The sequence below is a fragment of the Chelonoidis abingdonii genome, chromosome 21, assembly GCF_003597395.2.
Source record: "Chelonoidis abingdonii isolate Lonesome George chromosome 21, CheloAbing_2.0, whole genome shotgun sequence".
Lineage (NCBI taxonomy): Eukaryota > Metazoa > Chordata > Testudines > Testudinidae > Chelonoidis > Chelonoidis abingdonii.
In genome coordinates, this window is record NC_133789.1 from 7,765,371 (window position 1) to 7,774,767 (window position 9,397).

Genomic DNA, 9,397 nt, shown 5'->3' on the forward strand with positions numbered 1-9,397 from the left:
GCCCTGCCCCCCATACCGATCCCTCTTTTCCTCCAGCTCTGATCCCATACCCCTTCCACCCCTCCCCCAGCCCCCATTCAGCCACAGCATCTAATTAGCAGCAGAGCAATGCCACCTGTGCTCTTGCTGCTTTCCAACTGGCTGTTCGCTGGGCCAGGAAGGGCCCCTTGCTCCCCTCAGACACGTGCTGGTCTCCAGCAGCTGAGGAGAGCCCGTTTCTGGGACAACAGGCCGGCAGCGCACCTGGCACCGCAGCAGAGATGGAAATTGGATTTGAAGTGGCTGCAGGTCGGAGCCCTGGGACTCACCAGGCAGAGTCCGAGAGCATCTCACACTTCCAGCTAAGGTGCCTTGGGGGGGAAGTGGCATCTATCCCCCCATCCCCTTTAAATTGGAGCCAAGCCTTTTGGTTGGGGGGTTTAAAACTAGAGGGCCTGTGCTCATCATCCCCCTGAGCAGAGGGGGAAACTGAGGCCCACAAAGAGGCGGTGACTTTACCCAAGGTCACCCAGCAGGCCAGTGGCAGATCTGGGGTCAGAACCCGGTGCTGAGGAGTCAGAGATGAGAACCGGAGCTGATGGACCTGGGGATCTGAGCCACTCTGGCAAGTCCCATGTTCCTCCAGCCACAAGGCTCAACAATGCATCAATCCCTGTTCAGTCATTCCTCAATGTCTGTAAGGAGCTGTGCGATCCCGGGTGGAAGGTGCTGCAGCTGTGAGCCGTTCATCGCTGGCACAGCAGCGCTCACAGACCAGCGACATGACCCGTGAGCTATGGAGGAGCTGCTCGTTGTGGGATGGACAGGGAAGAAATGAACCGAACCGTAAAACTCAAGTTACTCACTGGCCTGGTGGAAGGTCACTGGCGCCGGGGACGGGTCCAGCGCCGAAGAGAACACGCTACCACATCAGCGTGCTGAGCATGAATCAAAGGTTCCCTCTTGGCCCCCGGTCCACTCGCCCTGGCTGAGAAGTTCAGTGAGACATGCCAATGTCTCAGGACTGCTCGTGACGAGACAGTTAAGCCCCCCCTTAATTTCTGGGGAAGAGAAGCTGATGCCTGAGACTGGTTATAAATAAAATGACAGCCCTGGCGAGATTGACATGTTTATTCCCAGCGGCTCCCTTACTGTCAGAGCTGGGAGATTTGGGAATCAAGTGCTTTGCCAAGCCCTGTGCTTAGCCACAGAGCAGGGATGGCGTGAGCCACTGTAGACACACACGGACCCCAACCCCTTGCCCCTGCAGCCTCTGCTCTCACCTGCATGGGACACTACAGGGGAGAAGTTCCAGATTCTGTGGCCTTGGCCAGCTAGGAAAACTAGGGGCCTTCATTCTCCCTTGGTGGTAGCAGCATCAGGGACGTAGCTCTGGGTTGTCTGATCCTGCTCAGAGCCAGACTAGCTAACATAGTGGTAAAAAACCGCTGAGTCCATTCTATTGCAGAGCCCTGGGCGGCCACTGCTGGAGAATGACAGGGTCAAATAATAATAATCCTCCCTAGCTCTTCTGTAGTGCTTCCACCCCTAAAGCTCAACGCGCTTTACCAAGGAGGGCAGTATCATTATCCCCATTTCACAGATGGGGAAACTGAAGCACAGAGCGAGGAAGTGACTTGCCCAAGGCCACCCAGCAGGAACACAACCCAGGTCTCCTGAGTCCCAGTCCAGTGTTCTGTCCACTAGGCAATACTGCCTCCCATCCTGTTCCCAAATCCCCCTTGAGAGCAGGCACCTCTACTGTGCCTGCGGGGGGGAGTGAGTTGGCAAAGGATGCAGCAGGGGCTCTCTCCAGCTGGAGCTCCACTGTTCACTCTGGCTAAGAATCTGGCTGCCTCCTCCCCGTAAAGTCAGTCAACCAGCTGCAGCAACTTAATCCAAAGGTCCTGGTGGGGTGGCACCAGCTAGGCCAGGTGGAGGAGGACACGGCCCCAGAAGGCAGGGCCGGGAAGCAAGACCCCCAATAGATACTGTCCCAGCAACATCTGCCTCCAGCCACTTCGTCTCCAAGGGCTCCTGGCTCAAGATCCAACCTGGGTGTCAGACAGGCCAGGAATGAGCTACCTGTGCCCAGGCCGTTCTGCAGAGCATGAGTCGGGCACTCGGCCGGTTCTGAGATAACCACTAGGCCAGGCTGGGAGCAAATCCCTGCATGGCAATGAACAGCGCCCCCTGAGGCCACCAACCTATCCCTTAAATGAGTTCTGTGTCCTCTTCCCATTAACTGTTTGCCAGCGGCTTTTTATTCCACCGTATCGAACAACCAGCTTGGGGGAAGGGCAAGGTCCCTTTTCCATCTCTCTTGCTTTGTAGCCAATGGAGGTTTACCCAGCTAAACTGATGGCATCAGTTCAAGGGACGCCAGCTAAGCCACTGCGCAGAACGTGCGGCGAGCTGCGAGCGACATGGTAATGGTGCCCTCTAGTGCCAATATCCATGACTTGATGTCACAGAGCCTTGTGATGTGCCACCCCTCTGCCGGGCAGCACAGCTCCTGGCTGCCAGGTCAAGCAAGAATCCGATCCCGACTATGACCAAGCGGCAGTCAGCCCAGATGCATCCCTTAAGAGCCCCCAAAGGGAAGCGCTGGTGTACACCCGGCTGGACCAGCTCGCTCAAGAACAGAACCACAGCCCTGGCGCGTGGCAGCTGGAGTCGCATTCCCTGCTAACGTGGGGATCAATCCAATGCCTGGAAGGCACTCAGACCCTGGGCGGGGTGCTCAGCACCTGGGACAATCACTCCAGGGCACCGGGAAGCGCAGCCCTGAGCTAGGTCGTAGACACTGGCTCCATCCATCAAGGCATTCAGGACCTGGGAGCCTAGAATGTAAGAACAACCCTACTGGGTCAGACCAAAGGTCCATCTAGCCCAGTATCCGGTCTTCCAACAGCGGCCAATGCCAGGTGCCCCAGAGGGAATGACCAGAACAGGCAACCATGGAGTGATCCATCCCCAGCTTCTGGCAAACAGAGGCTAGAGACGCGCAGAGCATGGGGCTGCAACCCTGACCGTCTTGGTAAATAGACATGAATTTATCTAGTTTCTTTTTTGAACCTGGTTATAGTCGTGGCCTTAACAACATCCCCTGGCAACAAGTTCCCCAGGTCGACCTTGCGCGATGTGAAGAAATACTTCCTGTTTGTTTTAAACCTGCTGCCTGTTCACTTCATTGGGTGAGCCGTAGTTTGTTACGTGAAGGGGTAAATAACACGTCCTTATTTACTTTCTCCACATCAGTCATGATTTTATAGACCTCAATCATATCCCCCCTTAGTCGTCACTTTTCCAAGCTGAACAGCCCCAGTCTTTTTAACCTCTCCTCAGACAGAAGCTGGTCCATCACCTTGATCATTTTTGTTGCCCGTCTCTGTACCTTTTCCAATTCCAATATCTCCTTTTTGAGATGGGCGACCAGACCTGCACGCAGGATTCAAGGTGTGGGCGTACCATGGATTGACCGATCTATTTATTTATCTATCTAGCCCTTTCCTAGTGGTTCCTAACCTTCTGTTCGCTTTTTTTTGATGGCCGCTGCACATTGAGCGGATGTTTTCAGAGAACTACCCACAATGACTCCCAAGATCCTGAACCCACCCCAGTGGGTCCTGGCTAACCCAGACACTCTAATAGCCCATTGGCTCTGCAACAGGGAGGCAAACCACCTGCAGTTTTGCCTGGCCTGGTGTTTCATTTTTCCCTTGCAAATGTTCCAGCCTGAAGAAGGCTGCGGCCAGGACGGATGAGGTGGTGGTGAAGACACTGGACTGGGATTGCAAAGATGTGGGTTCAGCTCCCCCACAGACTCCCCCGTGTGACCTTTCAGTTCTGCATCTGGTTCAGGGGGATAACAATCCTGCCTTGGGCTGATGAACCTGGAAGCTCTTTGGCACAGGGTATGTACAGCACCGGGCACAATACAGTGTTGAAGCGCAGCGCTTCAGTAACACAGAAACCATCAGTGGACTGAGCACTCTGGAGACCTCCTAACATTGGCGTAGAGGGCCAGGAGAGCTTCCCCCACTGCCCTGGCAATGGGGCCAAGATCCGAACTTTGGTCCCCTTTCAGGCAGAGGCATGGCCCCCAGCCCATCAATGGAGTGACACTGGAGCTGAGCGCAGCCCTGAGAGCTGCAGTATAGTGCACCCCACGCACCCGACTGCCTGCGAGCTCCATTCCCCCCTCGAGCTGCACGACAGCCCCACTTCTTCCAGGAGATCAGTGTTCTAGCACCACCTGCTGGCAGTGCCTGCTGTGCCTTCGACTCACCAAGGAAGAGCATCGTCACCTAGGGAGGTGGTGGAATCTCCTTAGAGGTTTTTAAGGCCCGGCTTGACAAAGCCCTGGCTGGGATGATTCAGTTGGAGTTGGTCCTGCTGTGAGCAAGGGGTCGGACTAGACGACCTCTTGAGGTCCCTTCCAACCCTGAGATTCTATGGTTCTATGATCAGCTTCACCCTTGGTCCCTTTGGAGTTCTGTGTTTTTGAAGATCAGGGCCCCTGGCTGAGCACCCTGAAGGCTCAAGCCCTCCTTTATCTGCCTAATGAAGGCAGAGGCTTCCCCCCCATACACACACTTCTTGCTACCATAACCCAGCCTTAATCAGGAGGGGGCAAGGGAGGGTTGCTCGGAAGAGCCGGCTCCGTTCCGAACACTCACTTCACACCTTGCCAGCATCACCGAGGTCAGTGCTACGGGGAGACTTAACAGCAGAGAAGGGGGGAGCTGGCCAAGAGGGACCAGGAGGGCAAAGGGCTTGGCATGAGAGGAGATGGATCATTGGTGGAGCAGCGGGAGTACCAGGGGCACAGTTCACATCAGGAACAGCAGTCTGGGAAGGAGCGGAGGTTATAAAGACAAGCAGCTTCTCCTCTGTGCGGGACAGAACAGGATGCCTGTGTCGCCCTGCGCTGGTTATTTGCCATAAGGAATCATTGTAGCGCCACTGTTTTAATGTTATTTATTTTATTTTATTGGCATGGAATAAACCTCATGGCATGAGCATGGGGGACAGCAGAGCTCTGACAGAGCTCATCCAGCTCCACAGGGGGTGAAGGGAGGAGAACAGCTTTAAAGCTAATCAGTGGGGTGCTGGGTCCGGTACTATTCAATATTTTCATTAATGACATGGATAAGGGAGTGGAGAGGATGCTGATAGAATTTGCAGATGACAACGAGCCAGGAGGGGTTGCCAGCACTTTGGAGGACAGGATTCGAATGCAAAACCACCTGGACAAATCGGAAAATCGATCTGAATTCCAGCAAGACGCAATGTAATAAAGACTAGTGCAAAGTACTTCACTTCAGAAGGAAAAAACCAGACGCGCAACTACAAGATGGGGACTAACCGGCGAGGTGGTAATACCGCTGACAAGGATCGGGGCTGATAGTGGATCACAAAGTGAACATGAAGCAACAATGTGCTGCAGTTGCGAAAAAGGCAAATATCGTTCCGGGCTGCAGTGTCATGTGGAAGCCAGGGGAGGTACCTGTACCGCTCTGCTCAGCGCTAGCAAGGCCTCAGATGGGCACTGCTCTTTGCGGAAGCTGTGAACAAACTAGAGAGAGTCCAGAGGAAAGCCACAAAAGCGATAAAAGGTTTTGAATGCCTGACCTATAAGGACAGGATAAAAAAAAAATCGGCATGTTCAGTCTGCAGAAAAAAAGACTGTAAATAATCTGCAAATATCTTAAGGGCTGTGACAAAAAGGACAATGATCAATTGTTCTCCGTGTCCACTGAAGGCAGGACAAGAGGAAATGGGCTTGACCTGCAGCCAGGGAGAGTTTGGTTCGCTGTTAGGGAAAACTTTCTAACTCTCAGGGTAGTGAAGCTCTGAAATAGGCTTCCAAGGGAGGTTGTGGAATCCCCATTTCTGGAGGTCTGGAAGAACAGGTTGGACAAACCCCTGCCAGGGGTGGTCTGGGTTTACTTGGTCCTGCCTCAGCACAGTGCAGGGCTGCACAGAAGATTCAGGGGGCCTCAGTGGGGGGCCCCCACTGTCAAATTGCCGCCGAAGACCCCGCACTTCGGCAGCGGGTCCCAGGGCGGAAGGACCCCCTGCCGCAGAAGACCCAGAGTGGAAGAAACTCCGAAGGCCCAGGCCCCACGAGAGTTTTCTGGAGCCCCTGGAGCGAGTGAAGGACCCCGCTCCAGGGGCCCCAAAAAACTCTCGTGGGGGCCCCTGTGGGGCCCGGGGCAAATTGCCCCAGTTGCCCCCCCCCCCAGGTGGCCCTGGCACAGCAGCCAGACTAGATGACCCCTCAAGGTCCATTCCAGCCCCACGTCTATGATTCTGTGATCATTTGATTATAATCCCTCCACTCACTGGCTCCACTCTGGCTTCCTCTACTGGAGGTGATCCCCCTGCACGTGATGGTGGATGGAGATAAAGGGGGCAGAGGCCACACACAGGCCAAAAGTGACCCTGGTGATTAGAGCTGAGCACGACATTTCCATCCGAACATCATTTTGATGCAAAACATCAGAACCAAACCTTGCTCCAGGGACCTTGCACTGTCAATCAACGTTGTCAACTTTTCAACGGGGGGGAACCCCCCGACACTGAACAATTGTTGCCGAAAACTGACTAGTTTTATTTCTGAAAATAGTTTCCAGAAAAAAAAGAGCGGTTCTTCTCTAGGGACCCCAAAAACCTCCAGATAGCTAAGGGATCCCCATCAGCTGATCTTCCACCCTCAACACAGACCTCTCAGCCTGACAGCTGGGCCTCCCATTATTACAGAACTAGACTGGCTCATTGATTCCTTGTGTCCCCCCTCTGAATCCATTTGTCTCTTGTCAGCGCGGTGTGTCCCGCAGTCCCTCTCTGACAGTGGACCGCACAGAGATTGAGGAGCCTGCTACAGCCATATCTCAATCCCCACTGCTGACAACCCACCTGGGGGTATAGTGTTACACTTCAATTGGAAAACCCCTGGGACAGGCACCATCTTTTCATTCTGTACAGCTCCTAGCGCCAGCAGGTCCTGGATCCAGGAGGGGGCTCCTAGCCATCGGGAAAAAAACACGATGAGGTAAAAAAGTCACCTCCCCGGCCAACCTAGTTACACTCCTACAGAAAAGGCACAGAGCAGGCCTGAATCTCTGCAGGAAGGTGGCTGCTAGGGGAATGGGATGTTAGAGCATTGATCCATTTCCCCCCACCCTCCAATGGCCTTGACTGCTTGCTTTCTCCTGTCTATTGACAGCCCCTCTCTATATGGAGCAGATCTCTTTGAAGCTCTCCACTCACTCCAGGGCACAATCCTCTGCCTTGTTGCTCTTAGGTTTTTATCAGCTCTTGAGAAATGACAGTAGAACGCACCCGCCACATCCCTCTTCCAGCCACGCAAGTGCCAACCCTGGGAAGTCAACAGAAAGCTGGCCCGGGATCCGACATGCTGTTCCAGGTACACAAAGCTGACCCCAACTCACGGCTTTTGGGAACGACGACGTCATCACGTGGCTAAAAGGCCTTGGCAGGTCATTCTGATAAGACACAAAGTGAGAACATATCAGGAGCTGCGTCCCACACAGGGCTTCTGGTTTAGTCCACGGCTTCTCACCCTATGGGCCCATCAATGGTCTGGTGAGCCCCTTGCGGTGCTCCAGAGAGTGAAATACAGGCATAGACTCCAAGGCTGGATGGGACTCCTGAATACCAAGTCAGAGACTTTCCTCACCCAGAAGTCTTTGCATTCAGCCCAGAACTTCTGGCTGGGCTACAGCATGGAGATTGGCAATAGAGACCTAACAGATCAGGGATTAGACAAGTTGGGAAGGGAGGTTGATTCAAGGGGACAACACAGGACTTGGATTCAGGACTCCTGGGTTCTGTTCCTGACTTTGCTACCAGGACGCCCTGAGAACACTGCTCTGTACCTCAGTTTCCCATAATGAGTGAAGTAGATGAGCTCTGCTGAAAAGCGTCCAGAGTATTGGCAGGGTGGAATCTCTCTCTTACAACACGGACAGTCGGCAAAGCTCTGTAAAATGGCTGTGACCTTTTATTTTTTCCTTTAATGGTTTGCTGCACATTCCTACGGCCCCGGCCCTTTTGGGGTGGAAGAAAGACAGATGGACAGACCCAAAACTCCAGCCCACTCGTCTCTCAGAAATACAGCACATTTGTTTTCTCGCGACTACACTTCACCATGGAACAACTGCAGAAAGGCAGCAGAGAAGGAAGTGATTTCGATCCTTTTCAATGTATATAACTAACGGCTTCACTTACCCAGGTTCACCTGGACAGACTCCAATTATCACTAATTACTAGCCATGATTGTTGTAAGACCATTTATCAAAGCTTCCAGAAACAAGTGCATGAGAATCAGTCTCATGCATCCATGTCTACTGCTGTCTCTAGGACAAAGCGCTACCATTCATAACCCCCACCCCCCACGCCAACAGTAACTGGCACGTTCCTCCCCACAACCGTCTTTGCTGCTGCTCATGTTCCTGATCTATTCACCAGTCTGGTCACAGCAAAGTGCTGGTCCTGAGTCCCAGTCACGCTCTAACCACTGGACCCTATTCCAAGGTCTGGGGAAAGAGAAGATCCAATATTTAGAGCAGGAGTGGGAATAAGAACTGCTAAATGGCAGAGAACAGGGTCTAGTGGCTAGAGCAGGCGGACTGGGAGCAGGACTCCTGGGTTCTGTCCCTAGCTGTGGGAGCAAACAGGGTCCAGTGGTTAGCGCAGGCGGACTGGGAGCAGGACTCCTGGGTTCTGTCCCTAGCCGTGGGAGCGAACAGGGTCCAGTGGTTAGAGCAGGCGGACTGGGAGCAGGACTCCTGGGTTCCATTCCCTCTTCTGCTACTTACTCCCTGTACAACCTTGAGCAGGTTAGTGATTCCAGCTGAGATCCACAAAGGTATTTTGGTGCCGAATTCCCACCCAATTATGGCCTTAAACTGTAATTTTCACCAGCAGCCACTGATTTTGGGGGTCCTGGCATCCCCGGCTCTCAGCAGCTCTCATTGCAGCCAGCAGGGCAGGCCCCCTCTGCCAAGCTGGCCCCAGGATTCTCAGGTCAGGCCTGGGAGAGGATTGCCCAGCTGCCCAGCCGGGGGGCAGTGGAAAGAGAAACCCCCCTGCCAGCCTCAGCAGGTGGGAGCTGGCACAAGCCCCCAGCCCCAGGAGGAGTGGGCCCGGTCTGACCTGTGCAGGGAGCGGGATGTCCCAACCCCCCGAGCACCTGGCTCTGGCCCTTGGCCCGGCACCCGCAGCACGCGCTGGGCTTGCTCAAGCCGCTGTTTGCACAGCCCGGGGCCGGGCGGGGGCCAGCGCCCAGGCGGGGCGGCACCTCGGGAGCTGGCCGCTGATTTGCTTGGAGGGGCCCGGAGGTAGGGGGCGGGGGCGGGGGCGGGGACCGGGACCGGGACCGGCCCCA

At 54.5% G+C, this 9,397-nt stretch overlaps 2 protein-coding genes across 4 annotated transcripts in view; one reads left to right on the forward strand and one right to left on the reverse strand.

The window, feature by feature from the left end:
- Positions 1-9,397, reverse strand: part of TMEM101 (transmembrane protein 101) — a 134,558-nt gene that overhangs the window by 107,569 nt on the left and 17,592 nt on the right. The gene's annotated exons all lie outside the window — the stretch shown is intronic.
- The window catches only part of G6PC3 (glucose-6-phosphatase catalytic subunit 3), a 147,534-nt gene that overhangs the window by 73,566 nt on the left and 64,571 nt on the right, over positions 1-9,397 (forward strand). The gene's annotated exons all lie outside the window — the stretch shown is intronic.